Raw genomic sequence first — 11,141 nt, 5'->3', positions numbered from 1 at the left:
TACTGTCTGTGTGACCTTGGGGGAGCCATGCAGCTTGGCTTGTGGGTTTAGATGTTAGATCCTACTGGAAACCAAATCCCGGGAGGAAATTGCAGCATTTTAAAATCCATATTCTTTTTCTCCCACATGTGACATTTCAGGATATGTTTTCAGACAAATTTTGAGAAGTCTCAAATTCCACGATTCAGCATCTGTGAAACCTAGTTATATATATAAACTGGTCTTATATATATATATATATATATATATATATATATATATATATATATATATATATATATTTACAGCTATGCATTGTGCTGTTGACCCGATTCGACACCATTCCTGTATCGTTTGGGTTCTGTTCCTGCTGTGACCGCTTTGGTATTTGATTACAATTAGCATGTTTAACAACAAAGTTTCAGTTTCTGGGTAAAACCAGGTGCCTCGTCTCTGCAGTTGTGGCAAATTCCAATCTTGGTTTTTACGTTGAAGCTGTTGAGTGGCGCTCCAGTTCTTCCTAAGAAAAAATCCAAGTCCTGGTTTTGCAACTCTCCCAGCCGCTGTTAGCATGAGAATGGGGAGCTTAGAGGGACCGCCGCTTGTCAAGTCAGTTCGTTGTAGTAACACCCGCACTGTGTGATCGACTCGGAGAAAGGAGTTTAAATCGCAGAGGGAAACAAGAAAAACTACACAAAGGTGACTCGTCCGAATAAAGAAAAAAAAATAAAACACTGCTGTCTCTTACACCAGGAATACATTTTAGGAAGGTAGCAGATTTCTAAATCTACAGAAACAGGAATACACAGCGGCACAACGATCTGCGTTTTAACATGGTACGTGTAAACGTTATTTTAAATGACTTGTATTTATATAAAACGTCAGCAATGACAATGGTACACTACAGTCTTGCACTTTATTTTATGACTTTCTTAAGATGTTTTTGTTGTAGTAGTAATAAAGTTTTTTTTTTTTTTAAGGGTGTAGGAGAAAATACTACTTTAAACTGATCACTATATACTACAGTCGACCGGTCAGCGTGTGAACAAGTAGTTGTAAATTATATACAGCAGGTATTAATAATTGTATTTCAAATGGCATTTGCCCACATTTTCATTGTTTCATTGCTGGCCGTGTTTTCTTGTTAAACTAAATACTCCCAATTGATTCCCGGGTCATTTATTCATGTCATTTATTCATGTCATGTGAATAAATTACCGTACATAAATCAAACACGATGCGTCATTTCAAACTTTTTCAGATGTACATTATGCGTAACTAACTGTACACCTATAGTCCTCAAACGAAGCTTGAAATAATATTAATACTTAACATATAATAATGAATTCACATTTTTGAAATGGGACTACTGTTAACTTGTTTTAAATGTAATACTTGATTTATAACAACAGTACCGCTATCTTTGTTTTGACCGTTTAATCTGCTGGTGACGACACGACCCAGCACAATCCCAAACAGCGCTGCGTTTTTTAATTTGTTCTGGAGTTGCGATCCAGTATTCGAGTGGTGGTCGCTTTGTCACAGAGTGGTAAGCTGTGACTAACCAAGTTCGGCTCAGTCGATTGTATGGCTTTCTCCATGGTGATGCTGATTCGTGATCATGGTGATCCTGTATGGTTAATAAAAACAACTACAATACAGTAGCAAATGCTGCACACAGCGCGCAGATTGAGGGGAATTACACTGCACTTTGAATGTGGAGAAACTAATATGATTATCCCCGAATCAATCTATGTCTGTGTATAGGGTAGTACACTGCTTTGACTGCAGGTGTGCACCAGATCGGCACCTTGCTGTGGGAAATACCCAGTGCACAGATTATGTGTGTTCACCACATGTGGTGCAAGTCGAAACTCACTAGATGAGGAAGCAGTGCTGCTGTGTTGTACAGTACTACAGCACAGGCCTTTGGGTTTTAGAGTGTATCTGGCACAGGGTGTTTCTGTGATTTCTGTTCCCTTTCTTCGTCTTCCTTTGTAATTCAAAGGGGCAGCTCCAAACCCCGCTCAGAGGAAGAAGCAGCAGAGATAGTCTCAGAAAGCCTCAGCCTACGTTTTAGACAGCTGGGCCAGCGCTTAATATCTCCTGTGTGAGTTCTGGGGTGGTGGGGTTCAAACCCAGTTCAAATTCTCAAGCGTCTTGCCTTCAGAGAAGATAAAGAAGTGCAGCACGCCACAGCGAGGAGCTCTGTGTTCATGTTAGGGGTTTTTTAACCTTAACCAAGCCATTGGCTCCTACTGTTGCTTCTTATTACAGTCTCTACAGCTTCCATTGTGAATCACAAGGAGCTGCAGGTTTGTGCGCTCCCATGGAAGCTGTTAACCGAAGGGTATGCTGTGTGCCTCCGCCCTGTGCCGAGGGCTCTCATTGCAATAGAAATGCACATTTCAGATGAACTCAATACGGTGGCTAATCAAGTAAAACAAAGGGAACATAGTCCAGTAACTCTGACTTGGGGGAGGTCTCTAGCTTGATTGTGATTGTTTCTCAAAGCAGGGTGCAGTTTGTCTTTTCAGTTGCATTTAGGGGGTGAGGGGTGGAGCACATCCCGCTCATTGCCCACCATTCCCCAACCCCTTCTTGCAGTGCACATTGACAGCATGCCACTTACGGTACATTGAAGGATGTGAGTAAACCCTGTCAGAGGAAGCGAGGTGTGTGAATGAGTAATGGATCTGAATGATACACGGGCCCCGGGGCCCCTCCAGATACCTCCCTGGAAACTCAATCTGCTGCAATCAGGAGCTGCCTGACTTTAGACAGGTGCGCTCCCTTTCCCTGGAGTCCTGGAGACTGACACATTGAAACCTATTTGAAATGACTCAGTTCCATGACAGGCAATCATAGCTGGGATGTGCAAGAAGAGCCCACTGTAGTGTATGTCCTTCCAACTCCCCTTGCCAGGGAGGAGGATGGGGTTCATTAACAGCTTGGGCAGCATGGGTTACATTGCGCCCCTGTGTTTGGTTAACTTTTTCAATATGAACTGAGATGAGTCATCGTGCTGGTGTGGGATTTGTTTTGACGCGTTAATGATCCCGTGCAACGTGCTGCGTCGATTCCTAACGGATTATTCAGTATGTGTCAGAAATGCTGTAAGCATGCTGTGGCACAGTTAATACAAGCAGTCGATTTGCTCTGTGCGACCCCTGACTTTTATTTCCCCTGCATAATAAATCTAGCAGACGCGTGTGTTGTGATGTGGTGGAACTCAAAGGCTTTGCAGTGTCTGTGAGGACACAATTAAAAGCAGATCTCTGAAGAGAATTCAGTTAGAGCCTACAGTACAGCTTCCTGCTCTCGCTGGCCATTCAGCCTTTCTTTATTGTGACTGCATCTGCCCTGGTACTGTACAAGCACCCATATAAGAAACTTCCAAACAGAAATCCAGACCTGCACAGCCCTAGAGCCTACAGGGACAGAAATAAGACTCCCATTGCATAGCAGTTTGATCCATTCCTGGATTTGCTGTGAGTTTAATAAGAAGTGCCTGAGCTTGTTGCTTATACACTGTGGCTAATCAAGCTAGTAGTAAGACCTGGAATGTGTGAAAGTGCTATGCAATAGGAGTCTTGCTGCTACCCAAGGCCTGATATTGAGCCTTGAAAAAAAAAAAAAAAAAAACTTTATTGCAAAACAAGCTTCAATTTAATTTGTGTTCTGAGCCCCTTACGATTCCCACGGAAACTGCTTCCGAAAAAAGCTATTCAGTCCAGGGTGTGTGCTTTGCTTTATTTCTGTTTCCAGGGATTGCAGGTAAACTGTGTGTTTTTCTTTTCTTTGTAAGGGTTGGAGGAGGGGGTTAGCTCCTTTATCCCTAGGCATGGCTCTATTTCATTCACTTGTTGTACTGTAGTCTTCTGTACAGTACCCCGAGCCATACAATTACTGGGACAAAAGACAACAAGCTGTGACACCCAACGGCCATTGGGAATGTTCAGTGGAGCTGCTAACAGTAAGTGTTGTGTGCCTGGGCTGGACAGACCCTTTTGGGTTACGCCATGTGGTGTGTTCTAACCTGGGCAGATGGTAGATGAGAATGACGTGACATTTAACTCGGAGACAATGATAACTTGCTAAGTTTTGAGTCTTTGGGCTGCAGGTGGAGAGTGAGTGGCGTGCTTTGTGGCCCTTGCTTGTGTAGTGCTGTAGTAGATGGGGTGCACGGTTCTGTGTCAAGGCCTCTCTCAGACTAGGTGGTCTCCAGCCAGCCGCTACAGAGAGTGCCCACAGTTTGTACATTTCAGACAGAACCATGTGCCGTTTTTCTTTTGATATTCTAGAACGTGGAACAAAACAAGACGGCAGCATTCTCCCCCGGCGCACGGCGGTAACCATAGAGACAAGAGGCCCCTTTAGCATTGCTGACCCTACGGATTACACGCTGGTCCAGCACGGACACTGGCTGCTCTGGGGAAGCTGTGTTGAGACTCGGCCACCCCCCCACCCCCTGGGGATCAGAGACCCTGTCAGCCCCCCAGTGATGGAGTGGCTTGTGGTGCAGGCTGCCTGCAGGTTCCATTTGTCCTGTATTGATGGTGCAAGATCTCTGATAACTGTGTGAGGAGGACGTGCTTCGCTGCTCCTCACTGTCTCAGAACTGTGTCAGTTCACAAAGCCCTGGTTTCTCTACTTCAGTAAGCATCTCAGTGAAATCTCACTGCTTTCAGTAAGCACCTCAGTGAAATCGCACTGCTTTCAGTAAGCACCTCAGTGAAATCGCACTGCTTTCACTGCTTTCAGTAAGCACCTCAGTGGGATCTCACTGCTTTCAGTAAGCACCTCAGTGAAATCACACTGCTTTCAGTAAGCACCTCAGTGAAATCTCACTGCTTTCAGTAAGCACCTCAGTGAAATCGCACTGCTTTCAGTAAGCACCTCAGTGAAATCGCACTGCTTTCAGTAAGCACCTCAGTGAAATCGCACTGCTTTCAGTAAGCACCTCAGTGAAATCGCACTGCTTTCAGTAAGCACCTCAGTGAAATCGCACTGCTTTCAGTAAGCACCTCAGTGAAATCGCACTGCTTTCAGTAAGCACCTCAGTGAAATCTCACTGCTTTCAGTAAGCACCTCAGTGAGATCTCACTGCTTTCAGTAAGCACCTCAGTGAAATCTCACTGCTTTCAGTAAGCACCTCAGTGAAATCGCACTGCTTTCAGTAAGCACCTCAGTGAAATCTCACTGCTTTCAGTAAGCACCTCAGTGAAATCGCACTGCTTTCAGTAAGCACCTCAGTGAAATCTCACTGCTTTCAGTAAGCACCTCAGTGAAATCGCACTGCTTTCAGTAAGCACCTCAGTGAAATCGCACTGCTTTCAGTAAGCACCTCAGTGAAATCGCACTGCTTTCAGTAAGCACCTCAGTGAAATCGTAAGCACCTCAGTGAAATCACTGCTTTCAGTAAGCACCTCAGTGAAATCGCACTGCTTTCAGTAAGCACCTCAGTGAAATCGCACTGCTTTCAGTAAGCACCTCAGTGGGATCTCACTGCTGTTTTGACCTGAGCTAATTAAGGAATGATTGATGAGGGAAATGCTCTACAGCTCCATTCGCTTGTTCCTTATAGTACTGCTGTTCATTCCTGTACTCCAGCGCTGGTTCATTCCATTGTATTTGTATGGCTGAAACTGTGCACTCAGAGCTGTCCCTTAGAAAAATTGCCCATTGTAAAAGCATAGGCAAGTGTAGTGATCTACAGTGAAAGCATGATGAAACATTGTAAAGCATATTAATAAACATGGCAAACCAGGGTAAACGCTGGTAAATGCAGAGTGTAACCATGGGAAAAGCATGGAGGGGGGGGCTGCAAATATACTGTGATAAACTGTGGTAAGGAGGCTTGCTCTGTAGCTTTTCATACATTTCAATTATTTTTTCCCCTTTTTTTTATATAAATAGTACAGCCCTACTCTGTTGCACACAAGTGCTGTTCCGTGATTGACGCGACCTTGTGAAAGAAAAACACTCCAGATTGTAATAGTGAGAACTGTCCTTGCTGGACATCTGTATCCTGCTGTCTTCCTGTATTACTACACTGTATTCAATCTCAGTCTAGTCTGACATGTACAGTGTTGTATTAACCAGTGCCTGTTTCTCATTGAATACTCCGCAAAATCTGACTTTAAGTAACTTGAAGTCTAAACCCAGATTGAAACTGTTGCCATTACATAACTGATAACAAAAGACATTCTAAATCGGTCCCGATGTGTTCCCTTTTATTACGTTTTCAAGAAACAATGAATTTTCTAAAAGAAAGTATGTGTGCATCTGGAAAGACTCTTCTTCCTCCGTGGCGTTCGTGACCCCTCTTTAGGGCTGTGCAAACGTGTTGGATGGAAACCTGCATAGATCCCCTTTTTAACATTCTGACCACATTCTGACCACGGCTAATTGAGGTATAATCATGCACCCCCTCCCCGGACCACAAGATAAGACACAGCTGATGCCGTCCTGATCTTTATTTATCAGCCGCTGGTTTTGCTGGTGGTGTAGGCTCATTCGATCGCTCTGTATTTATCTGTCATTCGTGCTGCTGGGGGGGGTGTACAATTGGTTGCTCTGATATTTCCTATAGATTAATCTGATCCATTACTCAGCTCAGCTGCTTCCTAGATTGCATTCTGCCTTCAAGTTTGTGAGCGGCCTCTATACCCACTGTACAAGCTGTTTAGACCCTGCTAATGCTGGCGCAGCATTAGTGTTGCTGCACAACTTTGAAGTGTGTCACGTCTGTTCTGTGTCTCGCAATCTTTTTATCTGCTGCAGTAGAGTAAATGCCTTTTTAGTACCGATTTGTGGTCACTTTGAACTTTTGATGATTGAACTTTTTGACAATTGTTTACCTGCAAAAATGCAGTTTGTTTCAAGAAGACTTTTGATATCGCTTTATAAGTCTGAAGTGTTTCTTCCGGAAAGACCTAGTTTGCACCACCGTGCTGCAGGGGATTCAGAAAGAGCCTCCCCACTGTGCTCAGAGTCCACGGCTTCCTAACAGACATCTGATTCGAAGAGGCTGGCAGGACCAGCTGGTCCTCGGGGTCTGAGTTTATTCAGAACAGCCGGGAGATGGTACATGGGTTAATTGGTGTGATAAATGGAGCCTGCAAAGCAACAGGAGGAAGGCTCTGATATACAGCTGCACCAGGAGAGAGGAGAGCGGAGAGCAAGGTGCCAAACTTCCTTCATTCGTTCATGTAATTAAAATATTTAGAAGTACAGTATGGTCCTCTCTCCTCAGCTGAAGGCTCGGGTTGAGGACTGCATAAGCAATGCTGCTGTACGGTCACACATAATCACATAAGTGTGGTAAAACAAATGCAAAGAAAACGCAGCTCCTTTTTAAGGCTACAAAAGAATACAATCTAAAACATATTGGTTGCCTGCCAACAACGGGAGAGAATTCCAGGAATGTGGGGGTGGGGGCAAAACCAGAACAGAGTCTGAAAGTTTACTATCATATAGGCCTACAGTACTTGTGCTGTTGTACAGTGTGGTGGTTTTAGACTTTGTGCATTTAAGTGCTAATACTGTACACGACAGGAAGTGCCTTGTCTTGTGAACGCTGGTGGATTTTGGGGCTGTGTTTGTTGGTATTGGAATTGCAATTCCAGTAGTAAAGATTGGTGACTGGGCAGTGAATGTGTAGGACATGCCCCCATTTTGTATCTCACTGTAGCCTATTAGAGTAGCAGTAGACACTATACTGAGTTTCATCGTGTCTTTACTGTAGTTAGATTTCCATGTGAAGGTGTTTAAGCAGTGTGGTAAGAGTTTGTCTCTTGATGTTTTGCCACTGCTCTTCACCGCGGTGTCTTGAGTAATCGTCAGCCTCTAATCCTGCAGACTGGGAGGCCTGTCTGAACCTTGGGCAGGTCTGTCTGTCGGGCTGCTAACTTGCTTTCTCTCACAGGAACAGGTCCCTGTTTCACACATGGGCAGGGCCGTGCTTTGACAGATTAGAGTGTGCATCAAGTGACCTCATGAGAAACGAGAGGGTCAGACGTGAACAATAGCCGTTTTCTGAAAGTACAGTAATAACAGGGGTGGGAAGCACTATACTGGAGCCGATGTCACCGCCTGGGTCTGGAGAGACAATGGAAAGAAAGGAAATGGACTTGGCATCTGTGTACAATCGTATACTGCATGGTACCCAAATAACTGGCGTGCACTGCAGTGTAAAGGGAATCAGGTGTGGGTTAAAGAGGGTTTTATGATTGACTTAATTATTATAAAAAATAAAATAGTTCACACGTTTCATTTTGTAAGTTAAAAAGTTCATAATGTATATACTGTACTGTACTAACCCAATACAGCCTAACACTACTGAAATAACACCCCAGATTAAAGTCTTTAAGTGTAGAAAGCTTTGCTCCAGTGCAGAAATCACACTTTCTATCTAAAAAAAAAAAAAAAAAAAAGAAAGAAATAAACAAATTATGATGCAAACTACATGGTCGCAGCTGTGGTTCCCTTCCAGTGGCTGCCCCTCCAGTGTATTGTATCTTTGCAGTTGTTTACTGGGTTTCTAATGTCATTGTTGTATGTATTTTCGAAAGCCGACCCTGCAGTGCGTGCCCTTGACTGTTGACAGACTGACAGGTCTGTTAAAGAACATGGAATTGAAAGGCACTGATGCATCCCCTTATTAATCCTGTCTGAACCATTCAACCAGGAAACGTCATTTCCAAGATGCTCCATATTCACAGCGCTAACAAAATCAAACCTTACAAACCTAATGAGGAGCACAAAGAAATACACTGACTGCCACAGTGCTGCTTACAGGAGACACATCCCCTGGGAGAGCCCAGAGAAAAAATACACTGCCCACTACAGTGCTGCTCACAGGAGACACATCCCCTGGGAGAACACAGACAAAAAATACACTGCCCACTACAGTGCTGCTTACAGGAGAATTGCAGAACACTTTGTAAATCGTGGCCCAATAGGGTAACAAATTGAATTGACCAAATGTACAGTGCTGTAAACTCTATGAGGCACAGTATCTGTTACAGGAATGAGTTGGGGTTAAAATCCCAATAACTGAAGTCTAATGTATTGAGCTCTCTGCAAGGAGCATACTGATGCGCCACAGTAATCAGGTAGGAGCATCGTAGTAAGACCATAGTAAGCGTCATTGTTTTTATCCTTGTCGAAAGTGGTAGTAGGTGAGTGTTACTGATGATTGATATTTCAGGGTAATTTAAAAATGCTGTTTGAATTTGTGTGATACATGTGCGTGTCATGTTTTCTGTGCACCCGTGAACAACATGCACCCAGCCCTTCCCAGATAATGTGTATTTGAAATGCTAAGTCAAGGAATGCACCGCCTTGAATAACAGACTATCTTGTGCAACCCAATCTCCTTATTTACTGTAACATCATTTCCTCACAGCAAAAACATGTGAATGACATCATCATTATGGAGAGTTTTCCTATTTAATTGTTCATACGAAGCCGCAGGCATTTTGCAAACAGGAACGTGCTTGTTGCGGCCTAACAGGGGCTGAGTCAATGAGATTCCTGCAAGTGGTGTAGCATCCAGCTGAATATAACCCAGTGCTTTTGTTCAAGTCCACAATCCTGAATGCATATTGTCTGTAATGCTGGCATGATGGTATGGAGAGCTGCCAGAGGAATCAGGGCTGCTGACTGTGCTGACGCAGTGTGAGTCACTGCATAGATTTATTTCCTAATGCATTGATCCTAACTGACCTGTACCATGCAACACTAAATTAACAGGACGTCGATAATTCCCTGGACTAGCAGATAGCAAACTCTGCTTGCAAATAATTGATGAAGGTTTGACAGTGTTTCAGTTGTGGGCATTTAAGGAAGTCTCTAGTTTAGTATGTGTGCTCAGTATGGCTGGTATAACACCCTTCTTTTGTGTCTGTCTCTACACAGCGAGGAGGAAGGGAATGAGGCAGACTCTTAGACTTACTGTGAGGTGAACACTGACACCAAAAACCCCCGGCTTAGAGCCGAATCTCCTTCAGCGCCACAGTTACTGAAGAAGCAGGGGAATTGGTACCAACACTGAGGGCAGAGAAATGCTGTAGCAACCTCTTGAGATGAATCATCTATCTTTTCCCAGATTGGTAGCTAGGTCACGGCAGAAGTTTTTCACCTGGGAGGGATGCGGTTATCCTCAGTTTGTGTGTGTGTGTGCACGCTGTAGACTGGAAGTCAGGAGATTTATCGAATTTCAGCCACTGTCAATTCACCCATTTTGCTGAATTTGCTGAAAACCCAGTTGTGTCCAAGTAAGCCCCCGTACTGTAAATTGTGTACAATCCATTTCATTAAAGAAATGAAAAGCTTTCAGGTTAATTGAAGCCCTGGCAGTTCCCTCTACTGTTGTCTTGTCAGGGTTCTGTAACATTGCGAATTGCACACCGCAGTGTTCAGTCTGTGACGGTATCCGTGTGCAGAGGGAAGGCAAACCAAGACTAAAGAATTTAAACACTCCGGTCAGTTAGGGTGGCTGTACTACACAGTGACCCTATTGCAATGCACGAAAATGGAAGTACAACACAGTTTACACTTATTGTTGAATGTGAAACTAATAAATATAGAGCGGAAACATTCACCGTATCCAATATACAGGCGATCCTCGACTTACAACGTACAGCACTTAAGACTATTTTGCTTTATTACCCTGCTTCGACTTTACGACATCGATACTGCATTTACGACACGGCATGACCTGAGCCATGTATCATGCGCTCATGCTCGGTGTCCGAACCACAGTACCTGTCGTAGTCGCCCTATCTTACTCTAGCGGTGTGTTTTTTTTTTTTTTTTTTTTTATTTATTTTTATTTGCATTTAACAATATCTGAGCCAAAGCTGTGAACTATGTCTCACGATGAGGGGCTTAACTTCAGGCGATCGTATTGCCTGCTAGGAGTACCACATACACACAATGAAGACGTCATTGGAAAGCCCCTAGTCTACTTTTAAACAAGCCAGGCAGGTGTCTGAGTAATATGCACGTAATCACCGGGCCGAGTGTAAAGAGTTAAATAAATATTTGCATGAGTACAATATAACGGGTCATTTTTGTAAAACTATATAATCTGGCTGAAGAATCAAGAACTTAACGTCATTTTACAACATTGTTCCTATGGGAAAATGTGCTTC

The 11,141-nt window shown here is 43.7% G+C and overlaps 1 protein-coding gene across 4 annotated transcripts in view; it reads left to right on the top strand.

Moving 5' to 3' along the window:
• Window positions 1–461: 461 nt before the first annotated feature.
• The window catches only part of LOC121324256 (NEDD4-binding protein 3-A-like), a 29,501-nt gene continuing 18,821 nt past the window's right edge, over window positions 462–11,141 (top strand). Inside the window, exon 1 of one of the 4 annotated variants that reach the window (XM_041265937.1) lies at window positions 462–678. The gene's annotated coding sequence lies outside the window, so the exon portion shown is untranslated. Of the gene's footprint in view, window positions 816–11,141 lie in introns of all 4 variants that reach the window. The other 3 variants (XM_041265935.1, XM_041265942.1, XM_041265943.1) reach the window with 3 other exon arrangements.

This window comes from Polyodon spathula, chromosome 12 (assembly GCF_017654505.1).
Source record: "Polyodon spathula isolate WHYD16114869_AA chromosome 12, ASM1765450v1, whole genome shotgun sequence".
Lineage (NCBI taxonomy): Eukaryota > Metazoa > Chordata > Actinopteri > Acipenseriformes > Polyodontidae > Polyodon > Polyodon spathula.
This window is presented reverse-complemented; position numbering and strand designations above follow the sequence as displayed.